The 18,042-nt window shown below is 40.5% G+C and overlaps 1 protein-coding gene across 1 annotated transcript in view; it reads right to left on the bottom strand.

Annotated features, from left to right (window-relative positions):
- The window catches only part of Jazf1 (JAZF zinc finger 1), a 334,196-nt gene that overhangs the window by 144,530 nt on the left and 171,624 nt on the right, over positions 1 to 18,042 (bottom strand). The gene's annotated exons all lie outside the window — the stretch shown is intronic.

Raw genomic sequence — 18,042 nt, forward strand, 5'->3', positions numbered from 1 at the left:
CCAGAGAAAGAGATTAATTTAGAATATGTCTTTTTAAAGAAAACCCAGTCAGCAAAGCACAATCATTTGTTCATTCATTCATAAATAACAAGATATTGCATTACTTTTCAAGGGAATTCCAAACATCAACAGTGATAAAATGCCCATCTGTCACCCAAACCCTTGCACAATCCCCCTCATAAATATTGGTTTTCACTGCTTACAGTTACAATGTTGGCATGGTTTTCGGTGGTTAATCGGCCTAAGAAAGAAAGTCTCTGTTAATTATGCCCACTTCAATGCTGGAACAAATTAGTTTCCATTGGAAAGCTCCATCAATTTGAAAATCTACTGAGCATTGTTCTTGTTCACTGAATGCTTTTTTTGAGTTTGGATTCATATTCTGGAGGGCAGCTCTTCTCCTTTTTAAATGTATAATGAGTTTATTATAACTTTTCTAGACTCTTAATCAGAAACTCTCATACTGGGTTCAGAGTTAACAAACAGCACATTCACCAGAGGGGTTTTCTACTGAAAAAGGCAGAATTCATGGCGACATTCCACAGTGGTGCTTCTCTTAGCAAGGTGCCAAAAAATGTACTTCTCACAACCAGGAACGTGTTCTCAAGCTTCTCACACGGAGAAATGATTGCCTAAATATATGCAAAACAATGTTGATATAATAACAAAAGGAGGAAGCAAAGGGAGGAAGGTGACTACACGCTGTTTGCTTAGAAACTAAGTCTCAGACGGTTCACAGATTTCATTATAGCCTCCTCTAAAGTACCGCATTATTAGAAGTCCTTCAGCTGCACTTGGCAGTCACACTTCCTTTGATGTCATGACAGATGTTGTTTCAAGCACCTTTGCACAGGAAGTGTTTACTGCACGTGGTAGATGTGAGATACATGCAGTAACCCCCATGTGCATTAACAGGTGACGGGGAAGACAGCAGACCCAGCGGCAGAGAACATGGGCGGCAAAAGATGACAGAGAAAGCCATTGACAGTGCTTCAGACTCCCAGCAGAAACTGGACAGCAGAGACAGTTTTATTCTCAGTGTTAAAGTTAAGAATCCCATGTTCACTTTATCGTTCTCCTATGCCAAGAATTTCAGAGACACACTATTCAGAAATCCTGCTTCCTTTGGGTCTCTGCCATTGCAAGTCTTTAAAAGCCAAATACTGAAACAAGAGACAAAGATTCCCTGAATGGCTCCATCAAGTCGGGTCTTGAGTTTTTGGCAGTGCAAATGAGAACAGATCAGTAACTCAGCATTTCCTCCCCCTATCATGATGACTTGTGCAATTGAGGCTGCTCCTCAATCAGGTTAGACATAGGGCAAGCAGCTCTGAGTACAAGGAGCCACTCTTCAAGGGATAACAGTCTGCAAACACAACCCTTCCACTCTTCTAACTTGGCTGTATCCACCTTTCTGAGAGGAACAGACTCAGAGAGGAGACATTAGAACCATGCTCAACAGGTAAAGGTGCTTTGTCCAGAGAAATGGTGCATTGGCATGCTGGGCAGGCCATGAGTGTAAATGGTGACTGACATTCCAATCCTGTGAGGTCCTCAAGGTGCTTAACGAGGTAAGAAATGAGAGATTGGAGACGAAAAACATGAAAATGAAGAGAGAGGAGAGAGAGAGAACAAGGCAATGATTGCAAATGTCCTTGTGGGAAATTTCTCAAGTGCTCACAAAATGGTTCTATTTCAAGGTTAGTTATAAAGGATTCAGGAGCTTTGCTTTCGAGACAGGGATCCAAACTCAATTCACTAAAATCCACTCCTTCAAAAGAGATGCGTGAGACACAATTATATAAGGTTTAGTATTTCAAGGGGAAAAGAGCACAAGTCTGAGTCTAAAAATGTATATGAAGGAGTAAAGTGTTAAGAAGCCAATAAACATTTTAATAATACCTTTCACTTTTGTCTGTTCCTGTAACTGATTTTCAACCTAACAGTTTTCCCACAAACCAACTTCTAATGCTTTCTTTTGTTCTCAAATTATGTAATTATTAAAATATTTTAAATATTACCTTTCTAAGTTACCTTGATTTTGATTTCTCTTACTAGTGTGCACACATGCACGTGTGTGTACAGATATATGCACGTATACGTTTATGTTTTTCTTTTCTACTTCAAGCTTGTTATAGTTTGGATCTGAAATATTCCCCAAAGGTCCTTGTGTTAAAGGCATGGTCAACAGCCTGTGGTGCTACTAGGAGGTGGGGGGACCTTTAGGAGGTAGGGCCTAGTTGGAAGAGGCCAGGTCACTGGGGAATGCTCTTGAAGGGGTTATTGGGAACTCAGCCCCTCCCGTTTCCTGGCCAACATCAGATGAGCCACTTTCTCTGCCATGTGTTCTCTGCCATGACGTAGCATCAGAACCAAATGAGCCTGAACTGAAACCTTTGAAACAATGAGCCAAAATAAATCTTTGCCTCTTATAATGTGATTACCTCAAGCAAAAACTGACTGATGCAGAAAAGGCTCTAGTACCTCGCTGGGAAAGAGGAAGACAGAACTATATATAAAATTCTGTGCTTCCCCGATGTTCAAAGTAAACCATTCAAATAAATGATTTTGGCACATGACAGTCACACAAATTGCATCATCATCTCGTTGCATAAAGAATCAAAAATGTTTAGCATTGTATTTTCAAAACAAGATTTCAAATGTTTTCTAACTTTGCTTCACCACATTCTATAACCTATGATAGGTTTATGCCCACATATCAAATTATAAATGGGAGACAGACTTCGACGCTTTGAAATGCTACCTTCACCATGACCAAAAAAGATCACCCGGAAGTACCTTGGGCAGGACTCTTTTTTCCTAATAATGGAAATTCTGCTGTCTTGTTTGTTACCAAAAATTATAGATGGATGTCTCCCAGGCCTAAACTCACTCATATTAAACATTTCCTTGGACAGCCTTTAGAATATTCATTAAAACTTTGAGTACTTAAAATGAGATGAGGCACTCGGTATCCAAAACTCAGGAGAGGCCTGTGAACTGCTACTGGAGGACCCACATCAGCTGTTGGTCCCAAATAAACACGGGCTTCGTCATTCACTTCCTGGCTGGCTGTTTCATGATGATCATGACTAACCATTTTTATGAGTTTAATTACACTACCGAATGCTTTGCATTCAGTAAAAGTATAATAGCTGCCTTCATTATTTCTCCTTCCCTGACAAACGTAACTGTCTGATGCTAGCTATACACTTTGTACTGGAAAAGACTGCAGAGGGAAGAGACCAGGAATTTTGCGGTAGGATGGTTTCCTCAGGTATTGCATAATGATGTACTCCTCATGAGGATTATGAGGATAGAAGGAACACGATCAGGTTAAATTGGGAACTATCTACTGGATATTAATGATCATTAAAATTTTTTCTTATACTGTGTGCCATGTCATTTGAAAATTTTTGCAGATAAGTCCCTATAATTGAGAATCTAATAAGAAACAAATGCTCATAGCACACCACCTCCCAGATATTTTTCTGTCCTAACCAGAATTGGAACAGCAGCTACAACTGTCCAGATACAAAAACCACATAAGTGGTCTGTGGATAGAGATGCTTGAATTTTTCATAGTCACATGACAATGCTTAATGGCAATTTGGCCATTTCTATAATGTGGCCATCTGCAGCCACACATAACACTACCACTTCTACATCAATAACAAATGACGTGAAGATCAACTTTCCCAACAGGGCAGGGTAATGCCAAGCACAGTACTGATGAACTATGACCCCATTTCCGTTTCAGCCACCCCCACCCACCCTGCCCTGCACACTCTCTTGTATATTCAGACCTTAAGTGGATTGAAGGTTAAAACAGTTCAAATATTAAAAAGTCTTTGGAAGTACTCAAGTGATAAAAACCATCAACTTACTTCAAAGTTCCTAAAAGAGCATCTCTAAAGTGGGTGGCAACATGTGATTTTTATATTATAATCTCAGAGTAATATTCCAAATGTACAGCTCCATGGTAAGAACTTAGCTATTTAACACTAGAGCCAGCAGACAAAGTAGAAGATTTCCATAGGTCATGGGATCTTAGAGACTCATGATTTGATAGGCTCAATTGAATTACAAGGACTCAAGTTGTCAGGGCTCTACCTCCCGTTGATTCTCAAGGTTGGGGGTGGTGGGGACTGGTAAGTTGTCAGAAACCAGGAATGGAGCCCTTTTCTACAGGAACTAGAAAGGCAATATGACTGAAAAATGGTCAACACCAACTCCCTTGCTCAAAACCATGAGACCCACATTCATCAGCTTTGCCATCTTCAACATGGAGGCCAAAGGTAATCAAAGGTCTGGGTTTGCAATATTTCTAATACCTTTTTGCAGTTTTATCTTCAAGCTTGCCTGTAAACTATAGGAATTTTTTGCTGGGTCAGCTGAAGATAATTAATGAGCCCATGGGCTTTGGCTGTGCTCTAGCTGGTGTACCTTGCTGGGATTTTGTATTTTATAAACTACTTACAATTTAAGAAAGTCAATTTAAAAGGCTGCACAGACTCTCCGCAAAGTTGACAAGGCTTCTACCAGCAACAAGTTATCTCAGGCCGAAAAGCAACAGTGAGGGGAAAATGTGACATCATGCCCCTTGAGAGGCCTTCCCATTCCATATCTTCCAGACATCAGTTCTTTACTAAGTATGTATGGCAACTGTAGGGGGCTGAGAGGATGTGGGTGGGTGGGGTGGGAAGGCCCTAGAGAGGCAACCATCCACCCAGCCAGATGGGTGATTTTGGAGATCTGGGCTGGATACACCCATTTCTTTGGAATCACTCAGTTATTCCAATAATAAGTGAAGGGCACAGTCTGCAGGCTTCCTCCAGCTGTTGAAATTGAAAAGCCACAGGGCTTAAGAGTTTGTTAGGAGTAGCCTTCTACAGCATCCTGGGTAGAGTCTGTCACACCTTCCTCCTTATTAGGCAACATTTCCAAGCACCACCACTGAACTTGTGCCACTGAAGGGACATTACCTGGGAATGTCCTTTTCCCCTGTCACGCTTTTCAGATGTGAGGAACTGGTTTCTCTTCAGTCCTCAGCTCAGTGTCTGGCATGTGGGAGATGGAGCAGAAACACTGGTCAATTCATCTTATGAGACTTTGGGTTAAGTATGGCAGATTCCTCAAAGGCATTTGTTTCCTTCACCATTCAAGCCTTCGCAGATGTGGAAACAAAGAATAAACTCCCACTTGAATCAAAGTGTGAAATATGATATATCAAGAACTATGTAATGTTTTGAACAACCAACAATAAAAAAAAAGAGAATAAACTCACCATAGACAGAACAGAAAGGAGACATAGCAAAGTTATTTCAGCCTGTGTTTTAGAACATGGAAAACCCAAACAGGAAGAGAGCTAGCGTGCAGATGAAGTTCCAATGTCAAGTGGCTGCAGTGGGGGAGACCCAGAGCCAGGAGCTGGTCCCTCGTCAGAGGCCCCAAGTGGCTCTGGACTTGGAGGTGCCGGCTTGGGCAAAAGAAAAAGAGAAGGATCAGGACTGAAAGAGACAAGGAGGCAATGGTTAAAAGGTAGATGATGGAGGGACACCGAAGCAGGACACCAAATACAGTGCAGGAGGCGAGAGGAGAGAGTACGGGGCTGAACACAGGATTACACTGGTAATGTGCAGGCTCCACCACTCCCAAGAACCCTGGCAGCCCATCAGCAGGACTCTCCTCTGATTAAGTTTAAATGGGAGCAGAAAAAAGACGGCCAGATGCTGACATCTGGTGATTCCTTAATTAAATGATCTTCAGACAGTTGAGTCCACAATCAACAAGCTCCATCATGCTTCCTTCCAGAGGCTCCTCTCAGCTTTTATTGTCTGGGTCTAATACATGAGCCAAGAACAGACAAGGGATGATCACTAGACTTTGGAGGAAAAGTCCTGACTGTGAATAAGAGACACCAAGACAAACAAATAGGGAGGGCAGGGAAGAAGAGAGGGAGAGGAGGAGGTGGGTCAGTGGACACAAGGAAAAGAGCAAGCAAACCATGCGCTGTGGCGCATGCCTGTAATCCCAGTGGCTCAGGCGGCTGAAAGCAGGAGGATCACAAGTTCAAAGCCAGCCTCAGCAACTTAGTGAGGCCCTAAGCAACTCAGCTAGACCTTGTCTCTAAAATCTAAAAATGGGTGGATGTGGTTGAGTGCCCTTGGGTTCAAACCCCATATTTAAAAAAAAAAAAAAAAAAAAAAAGGGCAAGTAAATGGAGGCCCTGGAGGTTAGGTGACAAGCCTCCTTACCAATCCAGAATGGACAGCCCTAGGACAAGAAGCCCTGCATCCTAAGTCCTGTTAGGCCAGCATTCTGACCAACAAAAAGGCAGTTCATCATCCTGTGAAGTCAACTCATTGCTACCATCCAATTGCAGCACTGGGTTCCATACAGGTGATCTTTGTGGCTTTATTTAAAGCCTAGCAGAGAGTTCTGTTGCAACTTTCACTTTATTTTTTCTTTCGTGGTACTGGAGATTGAATCCAGGGCCTTGTGCATGCCGAGGCAACTGAGCCCTACCTCCTTTCATTCTACTTTTAAGACTGAATTTCTTGAACCAACTATTTACATAAACTAGCCATGAATAACAAGTTATTCAACTTGTTAGTCTATTTCAGCTGCTGAAACAAATATTTCTTGTTGGCAATGGCCTTAAAAAAAAAAAAATCCTACACTTGCATGTGACCAGCCTTTGAACAGATCAACTTTTCCTTAGTTTATAGACACGTCATTTGAAACTTCTCCCAAGCCATAATTTCCATTACAGAGAAGTCGGTGCAAATTACAGTGAGATTCTTGCCTTCCCAAATTCAATGTGAAATCCAGATGCAGTTTAGTGTTGCCGTAAACTTTATGAGTTAAATATCTAAAAAGTCAGGGACATTGTGCAACACAATATAACACCATCTATTAAAAAAAGCACTCATGTTCACATCTGTAGTCTGAATTTTCCAGCCACAAGTGAATGAATAAACATGAGTCAACCAAGAACTGTTTGGATAATGCTCCAGGAGGCTGACTTACAAACAAGCAGAGGACCCTGCAGCCTTCCCTATATCTGGCATGGCCAGAGGGTTAAAGTTATCAGAAATGAACTATGTGGACAAGGATGCTAACTCTTTCCCAATTCACCAAGCTCCTACGGTTTGGCAACTGCTTCCATTTTCCCCAAGGTATGAGCTAGGTAGCCCTGTATCTATGAAAATGACACTAGTCCACACTGCTCAGTGGTGAAAAGGCATTTTTGATCCACCTAAGCTCTTATCTTGCTACCTGTGACAAGAGCACCTGTGTTTCAGTCAGTTTTTTTTCGCTGCTGTGACTAAAAGAGCTGACAAGAACCATTGTAGAAGAGGAAGGGTTTCTCTGGGGCTCACGGTTTCAAGGGTCTTAGTCATAGCCAGCCAGCTTCGTTCCTCAGGGCTTGAGGTGAGGCTGAACATCATGGTGGAATACTGTGGCAGAGGGAGACAGCTCACACAATGATCAGGAAGCAGAGAGACTCCACTCACCAGATCTAATATATATACTCCAAAGGCACACCCCCTATACCCACCTCCTCCGGCCACACCCGACCTGCCTTCAGTTACCACTGTTAATCCCTATCAGGGGATTAATTCACTGATTGGGTTAAGACTCTCAAAACTCAACCATTTCTCCTCTGAACCTTCTTGCATTGTCTTACACGTGAGCTTTTGGGGGACATCTTACATCCAAATCATAACAGCGACTGCCAAAGACCGTCATGGCTGCTATATATCTTTGTGAAAAATACAGCCTGCCCATGTGTGTCTAGCAGCTCTAGAAACCTGGGTGCTAGGATTAAACAACAATAAAATTCTTTCAAACTGGAGTAAGGCCAAAGCTTGGTCCCCTAATCCTACAGGTATGTGCAGGTGTGTGTACATGCACACATGTATGCTTGCCTGTTTTCCCCAGAAACGAACCCAATGATGAATCCAAGTAGCATGTAATATAAAAGCCAAGAAAGTAGCATCCCAGGCTCATGGAAAGGGTCCATATGCAGGTACGTATAAGAGAAGACAGCTCCTGGTGAGTGTGGCTAAGTGACAGAAGAAAAGGCAGGAAAACAGGGCTCTGGAATTCCCCTCTTAAAGCTGGGAGTATCTGTTTATTGAAAGGGGGGCCTTTCTCTCCTTCTGCCTGACATTGTTTGTTCAAAGAAATCCTACCCTTCTTCTAAGGCCCTGGCCCATATTTTACTTCTACCATATATATTTTCAAATCTATCTTATTACCTCAACAAATTGATAGGAGGCTTTAAGGAGGTTGGTCTTAGAAGCAATATATCCTAAGTCCTGGCTGTCAATAATTAGTGCCCACTGTGATATATGATGAATAACCAGATGAATGCCCTGGACATGCAGTAACAGAGAGGGACACAAGGATAAGCATTGAGCTCAGACAGCAATGACTCAGGAGAGGAGCACAGACCCATGTGCAAAATGACTTTCAGTATACATGCTGAGGGGAAAAAAAATGCACAGATGTTCAAAGTGATTCAAAATTTAGAATCATGGGAAAGAGCACAGATGGTGCTGATCTGGAAATATTTTACTGAGGAGTGGGGACCAAGGCAAGTTTTAAGGGAGACAGCATAGAGAGTCATTCATAGGCGAGGGAGGGAAATTCAAGTGTGACATTAAGTTTGAAAGCATGGGGTGAAATCTTGGGTACCATGAAAAGGTGGGAGAAATGAAGAGCCAAAATTCCTAGTTCTAAAACAGAGATACTTCAGGGTTGTGAACTGTGAGCAATTCTCTCCCCGCTCCAGGGGACATTTGGCAATGTCTGTAGACACTGAGCTCCCTAGATGCCAGTGGCATCTAGTGGATAGAGGGCGGGGATGCTGCTGAACATCCTACAGTGCACACAGAGGAAAACCCTGCCTCACTAAAGAATCATCTGGCCTATAATGTCAGTGGTGCCAAGGTGGAGAACCCTGCTGTGAGAGCTATATGACTATTATGAGGAATGAATTATTGCTTCTAGATGATTATTTCTGTTCTATGGTCTATAACAAGAAGCTTGGTCAGAAGGCAACCGAAGCAATTGGACTTATTTCCAAAAGGATGGACTGAGTTCCTGCCATGTGCTCATTGCTTAGGGAAAATTTTGTCAGTAGGATCACAACGAAGCAAGATGGATGAATACAAATCCCAGTTAACAATAATCCAAAATAGGCTATGATGTGTAGCCATAGAGAAATATACCAACAGTGCCAGAAATAAAACATGTTCTCTGGGAATCAGGGAAACTTCTTTAAAGAAAATTTTTACAAGAGTCTTGAACTAATCTGCAGTCAGAAAAAGTGAGAAAATGGTGAGTGTGAATAAAAAAAGGTTTGGTCAGGTGAGCAGAAGCAGGAAAGAGTGGAGACTGGCAAGAAATCCAGTGTGGTTTCTCCTCAAGAGGCTTGAGATGCAGGGGTCACATCACAGATGTATTGGAATGCCGAGTTCAGTTCTAATCCTATTAAGCAATGAAGAGTCAGGGAAGATATAAACTGAGATGATATTTTTGTTGGAAAATAACTGGTAGGGAAACAAAGGATTCAAGAGAAACTGGGATACAGAAATACAGGACTTGGTGAAAGCAGAAATGGAAATAGGAGATTTTCTTATGTTATAGACCCGAATGTCTCTTTATCAGAGGAACAGAACTTTAAAGTGAAAAGGGTTTGGTCGACAAGAAAGTGGGGTCTGCTTCTGATGTGTGGCAAGACATTCTGCAGAACCAAGAAGTCGGAGCCCAAGAGAAAGGAGAGATAAAGGACTCATGATGCAGATAGGAACTGAAGTGCCAAAGGCTCCCATCGTAATACCACACATTCCAATAGGCAGTGGAACCAGAGCATGCCCCTCAAAACAAAATAGTGACACACAGTAAAAGTCAGCTACCCTGATTAAAAACTTGGTTATCATGTAACTCAGTCAACTATTGGCCAAGAACCTTGTAGACCAAGCAGGATCAAGAAGAGCCCGACATTGTACTACATTCGAGACCAAGTGAATGGGACATTACACAAAGAGTGGGTATACAAGCTTGGGGGGAAAAAAGGGAAGGAGTTGAAATGAGTTCAAAGTTCAGTGTTTGGTGATCTGGTACCCGAATCCCCAAGGTTTACTATGGTAATCATCCTCTCACTGAAAACCACCTTGCTATATTTGTTGGTATTGCTTAGGTAACAATGCCGTGCCACACAAGTCCAACTGTCTGGTTCAACTAGCTGTGTAACTTCTTTAAGCCTCAGGTTCTCACATCTGTAAAATGTTGAGAAGGATGGTATTTTTACCCGAGGATGGAAATGAGGACTACACTTAGTAGATACTGCTCTGGTCTTTAGTTTTGAAATGAATATCTGTACTATTGTGAATCATCTTCATTTTATAATCAGTGATATAATTATGCATCTAAAAACTCATGTAAATATGGCAGGGACTGCTGGAAGTTGCCCAACGGCGGTTTTCTTCTTCTTTACAGTACTGAGATACCTGGCTGTCTGACATCAAGACTACATTTCCCAGCATTCCTCGAGCCAAGTGTACCTATGTGACTAAGTCCTGGCCAGTAGGATACAGGGCTTCTTCAAGCATCCTTCACGCTTCAAGGAAGCCTCCTTAAAGCCCTTTCTTTAGGGTAATTTTCCTTAAAGGTGACAGAAAGAATGACTGGAGCTCCTGCATCTACTTTGGCTAGGAGATAATTGGAACTAGAACTCGCATATGACAGAGTGATACAATCAGATTCTGAACTACACTGATCATGTAAAGCTCCATACCACTATTGGACTCATTATCTGTAGACTTTTTGAAAGTAAGAGAAATAAATTATCTTCTATATAAGCCATTGTTATTTGAAACCAAATAACTTCTCAGTTATATTAAGCCAAATCAAATCTACAATGCTAGTTTATTTTGCTGGACCCAAAACTCTCATAAGAAACACAAAATATTTTAGGTTTTTTTTTTTTTTTTTTTTTTTAATCCAGAACAACAAAGCAAAGAGTTTATCATACAAAGCTTATGGAAAGAGAATCAGAATTAAACCACACATATATCACCTTAGCATCTGTGACTAACTGTACACTGGGATGGTTAAAGAATTGGAGAAAGGAGGAGAAAACCATCATGTCAAATTATGCCTCCTTTGGTCGCTTTAAGACTTTCTCCAGAATTAGTTATTAGTGGGCAATAATGAAGCAAATTGCACATGCAGATTACTTCTGAGTTATGAACAATGCAACCAGCAGTAACCTTTGAAGCTGTCAGGATCTTTTCAGGCAGGCAATTAAAGTGAAAAATGAGAGTATGCACAACTTCCATCACCCGATACTACATGTACTAACACCACCTATACACACTGACATCAGAGTAGGCTCAATCTGAATATTTATTAATGCAGATCTGTTCCCATTTGTTCCTCTTCTTTTCTTGTAACCCATTCCACCCCCACCTGACTCCCCCCCCCCCCCCAAAAAAATTCTTTTTCTTTAAAGGGCAGCTCTGACACTGAATCACATTTACCTGAAACCTACATACACTGACATCTTTCCTATGTAAATCAAAAGAAATTTCCTTCCCTTTCCCTTGGCCATAAGATAAATTTAGGACAAGCTTGAATTCTAGAGGAGAAAAAGTTGATATAGTAAATCCCAATTAGGAATACACACAATAATCAAGATGGATGCATTATTCTTTTGTTTTTGTGGTTCTGGGATTTGAACCCAGGGCCTTGAACATGCTAGACAAGAACTTTACCACTGAGTTACATCCCCAGCCCTAGAAAATGATCAAGATGGAAATAGCCCACAATCAATGATATTTATAGAAGGTCAAATATATGTCAAGAGTTGGTTCTAAGCATTGAAGCTCCCCCTCCAGAAGACAAAACAAAAATGAAAAATGGTCCCAACTCTCAAATAGATCATACTCTATAGGATGTGACTTATATTGATCTGTAATCACAGTGATCCGATGTAAAAATACCTGTTTTTCTGCTAACATATAGGAATTGCTCATTGTATGTTTTGTGACTCAAGAACCCGGACAGACTTTTCAAGAGATGACAGGCAGGGGTCTAACTGTGAGCTAGTTGGAATAGGTCTCCAATCTGAGAAGAAACTCCTGTGCTAGGGGCCCAAGACCTGATCTGATGCCTACTGATTCCATCAGCAAGGTTGCTTCATTTGGATTCAGCCACTTCAGTGCCACCAAGTGCCTATAGACCAATGGTTCTTAATTAGAACTGCATGTTAGTATCACCTGGGTGACAAAAAGATTGATGCCCAGGATCCATCTCCAAGATTCTAACATGCAACAGGAGTTGACAATTACTACTGTAGACTACGAAGGCTCAAAAAGCAGAAGAGAGATGGAGAACTGCTTGGGAATGTTAATAAGCCAGTTTGCATCACCTGCCGGACCGTCCATCTAAAAATGCAGTTGTGACTCTGGAAACAAATTATTGAAAGTGACTTAAGGGTTATATATATAAATCCAATATCTAGCAAAATCTTTTAAATAGAATTCAGGCTCTACTTGAGGCCCTGGTTATTTCCCCCCTCTTTCACTTGCTGTACAGAAAGAGCTAGGCTTAGTAATTTTGTAGACAATTTGGTATCTTTGCATATTTTTAAAACAAATCCAAGTTGAGAGCAATCTTCCTCTATTCAGTATGGGTGTTCTGATAAGATACCTGCCAGGGAACCACTTGGTCATTGACTTCTTCTCAGTGTATTCCTAAAATTATAATCCTATATCACTGCAGTTCTGGGCTTCAGAACTTTCTGTAAGATTAGCCTGAACCAGTGTGGTTTTTTTCCTGTGCTATAATTCACCTCAGTAACAAATCAGGCCATAACCAACTGCATCCCAGTTGCATTTTGGAAGCTGGTTTCATCTAGGATTTGACAAGAAGAATTATCTTCATTACTTCTCATCTCCCAGGGAAGACAAATCATTGATTTTAAAAAAACTTAAAAAAAAAAAACACAGAAAGAGCTAAACATTTGACAAGGGTTACATGATGCCTCTGCCTAAAGTTATCAGAAACAAGCACATATTGGTTATAGCTTTCTTGGGTCCAAGTCTGATCTGAGGAACTCTGGGTCCAGACAGTAGCCAGAAGCACAGCGTTCAAGCTCACATGCATCAGAGGTTATATGCTATTTTGGAATTGATGACTCCTAATTCTGTGCAGGTTGTGTGTTCATTCTACTTGTTAATGAGTAGAGGCACATGCTGAGCTGTGTCTCAGATCCATCTCACTGATGGTGTGAATTTGGGCATGGGGAAGTCCCTAGCCCCTTTCCATTATCTGGCACCTGGCACCTGGCTCCAAGCAATCTTAGCTTCTGAAGAAGTATTTCTAGGAAGTCAACTCTGGGCTTTCTGATACATATTTTCAATGAAGCTCTAATTTCTTTGGATAGGCAAGATTATATGGCAGTTACTGGCATGATCTGCTACTTTTGGGGTGACTTGAGGAAGTTTCTCAGCCCACGTCTGTTTTCTGATAGGGAAGGGAAGACAGTGACTCATAACCCGTACACATTACAAGGTTCTTAAGGGGATTAAATAAGATTAGCTATATACAGCCCAGAGCACAGTGCCTGGCACCTGGTAAATAGGTAATAAATCTTAGCTATTACTATTATTTCAGCCAGTCTGGTCTGAAAGCATTTTGTATTTACATTGTGCCAGTATATTTGTGAACCATCAATGGTTCCCAGATAGCATTAATAACAGGTAAAGATAATACTGCCATCACTGAGTGCTGGGTCCATAAGAGTCCATGTGCAGTCCTCATGAACACCCTGCAAGGGAACTCTCCCACACACACCTCCTGCCCTTTTCCCAAAGGGGAAACATAAGGCTCAGAAAAGACCCACTCACAGGACTAGGAGCTAAGGCCTCTTATCTGACTTCAATGTGTATTAGGCCACACACACCACCTCTCTGGAGTAGAAATGACTTGCTTCTTTCACAGTCCTATGTCACTATTCAGCATTGATGCTGTCAAATGGCCAGGTGGCTTTTTCTTCTAGGCAAGTGTTCTACCTACTGAGCTATATTCCCCTTTTTTTTCCTGTTAACATGTAAAGGTGACTTTATTATCTCTTTTGCATAAATGAACATGAATATTTTTATAGTAAAATTTAAACAATCATTATGTAAACTATTAACATTAAAAAGCCTGTTCTGGTATGGTTCAACACCATCTCGCACAGACACCAAGCATGGTCTGGAAGTTCTGGCCTTGCATCTCCCATTCTTTGGGTGTAATCAACCTTAATAGCCCCAGGACTTCAGAAGCAATCGAGTATACCATTCCTAAGCTTTCCAACAATGTTCTGTGTTGTTGATTGTGAATGTCTATATAGGCACCAAATTATTTCTGGACTCCAAGGTTTCTCTGGGGCCTGGGTGGTTTTGGCTTCATTACCATGGGGTCAGGAATCAGCACAAATGGACTGACCAGGTGATCAGCTGAATGGGACTGCGTACCAGTGGAACCATTTTTTTTTTTTTTAAATACTCCACCACCACCATTAAAGAGCAATTTCAGGTACAGGGAAAGAAAAAAAAAAAAAAAAAAAAAAAGAGGAAGGTACAGAGGTATCTCAAACTCTCCTCCCCAGTCCCCATGCAGATAGACATTAACATTCTCCAGAGTTTCCTTTTTCACTAAAAAAGTGCTTCAACCTTAGAAGAAAGATCTCTCATGTTCTTGGATAGGCAGAATTAACATTGTCAAAATGGCCATACTATCGAAAGCATATACAGATTTAATGCTAGTCCTATTAAAACCCCAATGACATTCCTCACAGAATTAGAAAAAGCAATAATGAAATTCATTTGGAAAAATAAGAGACTCAGAATAGCCAAAACAATCCTCAGTAAGAAGAGTGAAGCAGGAAGCATCACAATACCAGGCCTTAAATTATGCTATAGAACCATAGTAACAAAAACAGCATGGTATTGGCACCAAAATAGACATGTAGACCAGTGGTACATAATAGAGGACACAGACACAAAACCACATAAATACAGTTATCTCATACTAGAAAAAGGTGCTAAAAACATTCACTGGATAAAAGACAGACTATTTAACAAATGGTGCTGGGTAAACTGGAAATCTATATGTAGCAAATCAAATTAAACCCTTCTCTCTCATCCTGAATAAAACTCGACTCAAAATGGATCAAAGATTTAGGCACTAGAGCAGAGACCCTAAGCCTAATAGAAGAAAATGTAGGACCAAATCTCCACCATGTCGGCTTAGGAACCGACTTCCTTAACAAGACTCCTAAAGTGTAAGAAAAAAATCAAGAATTGATAAATGGGATGGAATCAAACTAAAGCTTCTTCTCAGCAAGGGAAACAACATGAAGAGACAGCCTACAGAATGAGATAAAATCTTTACCACAAGCACCTAAGACAGAGCATTAATCTCCAGGATATATAAAGAACGCAGAAAACACCAAAAAAAAAAAAAAAAAAAACCCAAAGAACCCAATCAATAAATCAGCTAAGAAACTGAACAGACTTCACAGAAGAAATACAATTGACAAATATACGAAAAATTCTTCAACGTATCTAGTGATTAGAGAAATGCAAATCACAACTACACTAAGATTCTATCTCACTTTATTTAGAATGGCAATTATTAAGAATAAGAGTTGACGAGGATGTTGGGAAAAAGGCACACTCATACACTGCTGGTGGGACTGCAAATTGGTGCAACCACTATGGAAAGCAGTATGGAGATTCCTCAGAAAACTTGGAATGGAACCACCATTTGACCCAGCTATGTCACTCCTCGGTTTATACCCAAAGGACTTAAAATCTCATACTACAATGTCGCAGCACATCAATGTTTATAGCAGCTCAATTCACAACAGCTGAACGATGGAACCAACCTAGATGCCGGCATCTTCAACAGATGAATGGATAAAGAAAATGTGGTACATATACAAAATGGGATATTACTCAGCCATAGAGAAAACTAGAATTATGGCATTTGCAGGTAAATGGATGCAGCTGGAGAATACACTAAGTGAAATAAGCCAAACCTCAAAAAACAAAGGCCAAATGTTTTCTCTGATAAACAAATGCTGATGCATAATGTGGGGTGGGGTGGGGTGGGAATGAAAGGACTTTGGATTGTGCAGAGACGATTGAGGGGAGGGGGTGTGGTGATGGGAAGGACAGTGGAATTATATGGACATTATTACCCTATATACATATATGCTTACCCAAACAGTATGACTCTGCAACATGTTCCGCCAGGGGAAGGAGAAGTTGTTCTCTAATTAGTTATACATTCTACTCTCATGTATAACTAATTAGAACAAATTAAAAATTAAAATAAATAAAAAAAATTTGAACAAATCAGTATTGGAAATGTGAGGAAATAAATACTTTCAATTAGCATTTAAAAAAAACTTGATTGCATCCCCTGGGCTTAGTGAGAATGTGCATAAGTGTCTAAGTTAAGATCCTTTTCTTAGAAGATGGACCTTCAGCAGAATGTTCTCCAAAAGGGCTTCCAAATAGCCACATGTACCTTCTCAGTGGAAATGAGAAACTTTCTGGCTAGCTTGCAGCTGAGGTCATTAAGTCATTCTGACTCGTGAGAAACTATCAGTTAACTTGAAAGGCTTTTATGTAGAAAACAAGTTATCAACTAGGGCACCTTTAAATGATTTTATCACACATTCAAGCCAAATACAAAACTATCACATTTAAATAAAATAGACACTATCAAAGTAATGGCAAGACCTCAAGATTCCTCAGAGGGGTGCAAGAGATGGGGATTTAGTACATGTTTTTATCAGTTGAACTTCAGAAAATAGAAGGCAGAGACTGGGGGATTTTCTCGGCTTATGAAGATGACGCTTAATATGTCAGAAATAGATCCAATATCATAAGGATATTAACCCACTTTTCGTGGCTTAGCTTTAAAAAGGAATGCATAGATTATACATACTTTAAAAAAAAATGTTAGTTGCTGAAAGTCTACTGTCACTGTCTCCTCCCATCACTCTGCCTTCACACTCAATGACTTAGCTCTTTAGCTCTTTTCCACCTTTTCACTACAACCCAGTTTAAGATATTTCAAAAGATGGTGGAATGAGACAGACATCATTACCTAGGTTTGTGTATGACTGCACATATGGTGCAACTCTACATCGTGTACAACCAGAGAAATGAAAAGTTGTGCTCCCATTTATGTGCGATCAAAATGCATCCTGCTGCCATGTATAATTAGAATAAAAGAATTAAAAATTTTTAAAAAGATATTTATTTCAAATTGCAACTAGTACACTGCCCCCTACAGACAAATATGAAATTTCAAACGATGTTGCTCAACTTTATTATATATACCTGGATAATACTGTTTCATTTTTTAATATTGGGACAACTCAATATTTAACTCAATCATATTGATATTATTATCCAATAATGAGCCCAATCAGTGATTTTTAAAAATACAAATCTTGCTAAGTTACAAATCAATGTCATGCATTAAATTTAACCCTCACACATGGCTGTTGAATGGTGCATGCCTGTCATCCCAGTGGCTCAGGAGGCTAAGGCAGGAGGATCAACACGTTCAAAGCCATCCTCAACAACTTAGCAAGGCCCTATCTCAAAACAAAATTTAAAAAGGACTGTATTGTGGCTCAGTGGTTACACACCCCTAGTAACATTAAAAAATTATAAAGGACTTATGTAAAAATAGAAGACCATTTGCAATTTGTCTCCAATACCAAATTCCCCAAACGCATCTTCCAATAGTTCTCCACTCTGCCCCTACACCACAGAAACTCCCAACTTCCTCTTGCCCTTTGGGCACACCTTGCTTGCTTGCATACTTTTTGTTCCGATTACCCCATTTGCCCTTCTCAGCCCTGTTCTGAACCCCAAATACTGTTTTAGTGGGACTCTTGTTGCTGGATTCTGGCTGGTTCAGTACATGGGAAGAAACCATGAGATGAAGCAGGGT

This window comes from Callospermophilus lateralis, chromosome 1 (genome assembly GCF_048772815.1).
Source record: "Callospermophilus lateralis isolate mCalLat2 chromosome 1, mCalLat2.hap1, whole genome shotgun sequence".
NCBI classification, from domain to species: Eukaryota; Metazoa; Chordata; class Mammalia; order Rodentia; family Sciuridae; genus Callospermophilus; species Callospermophilus lateralis.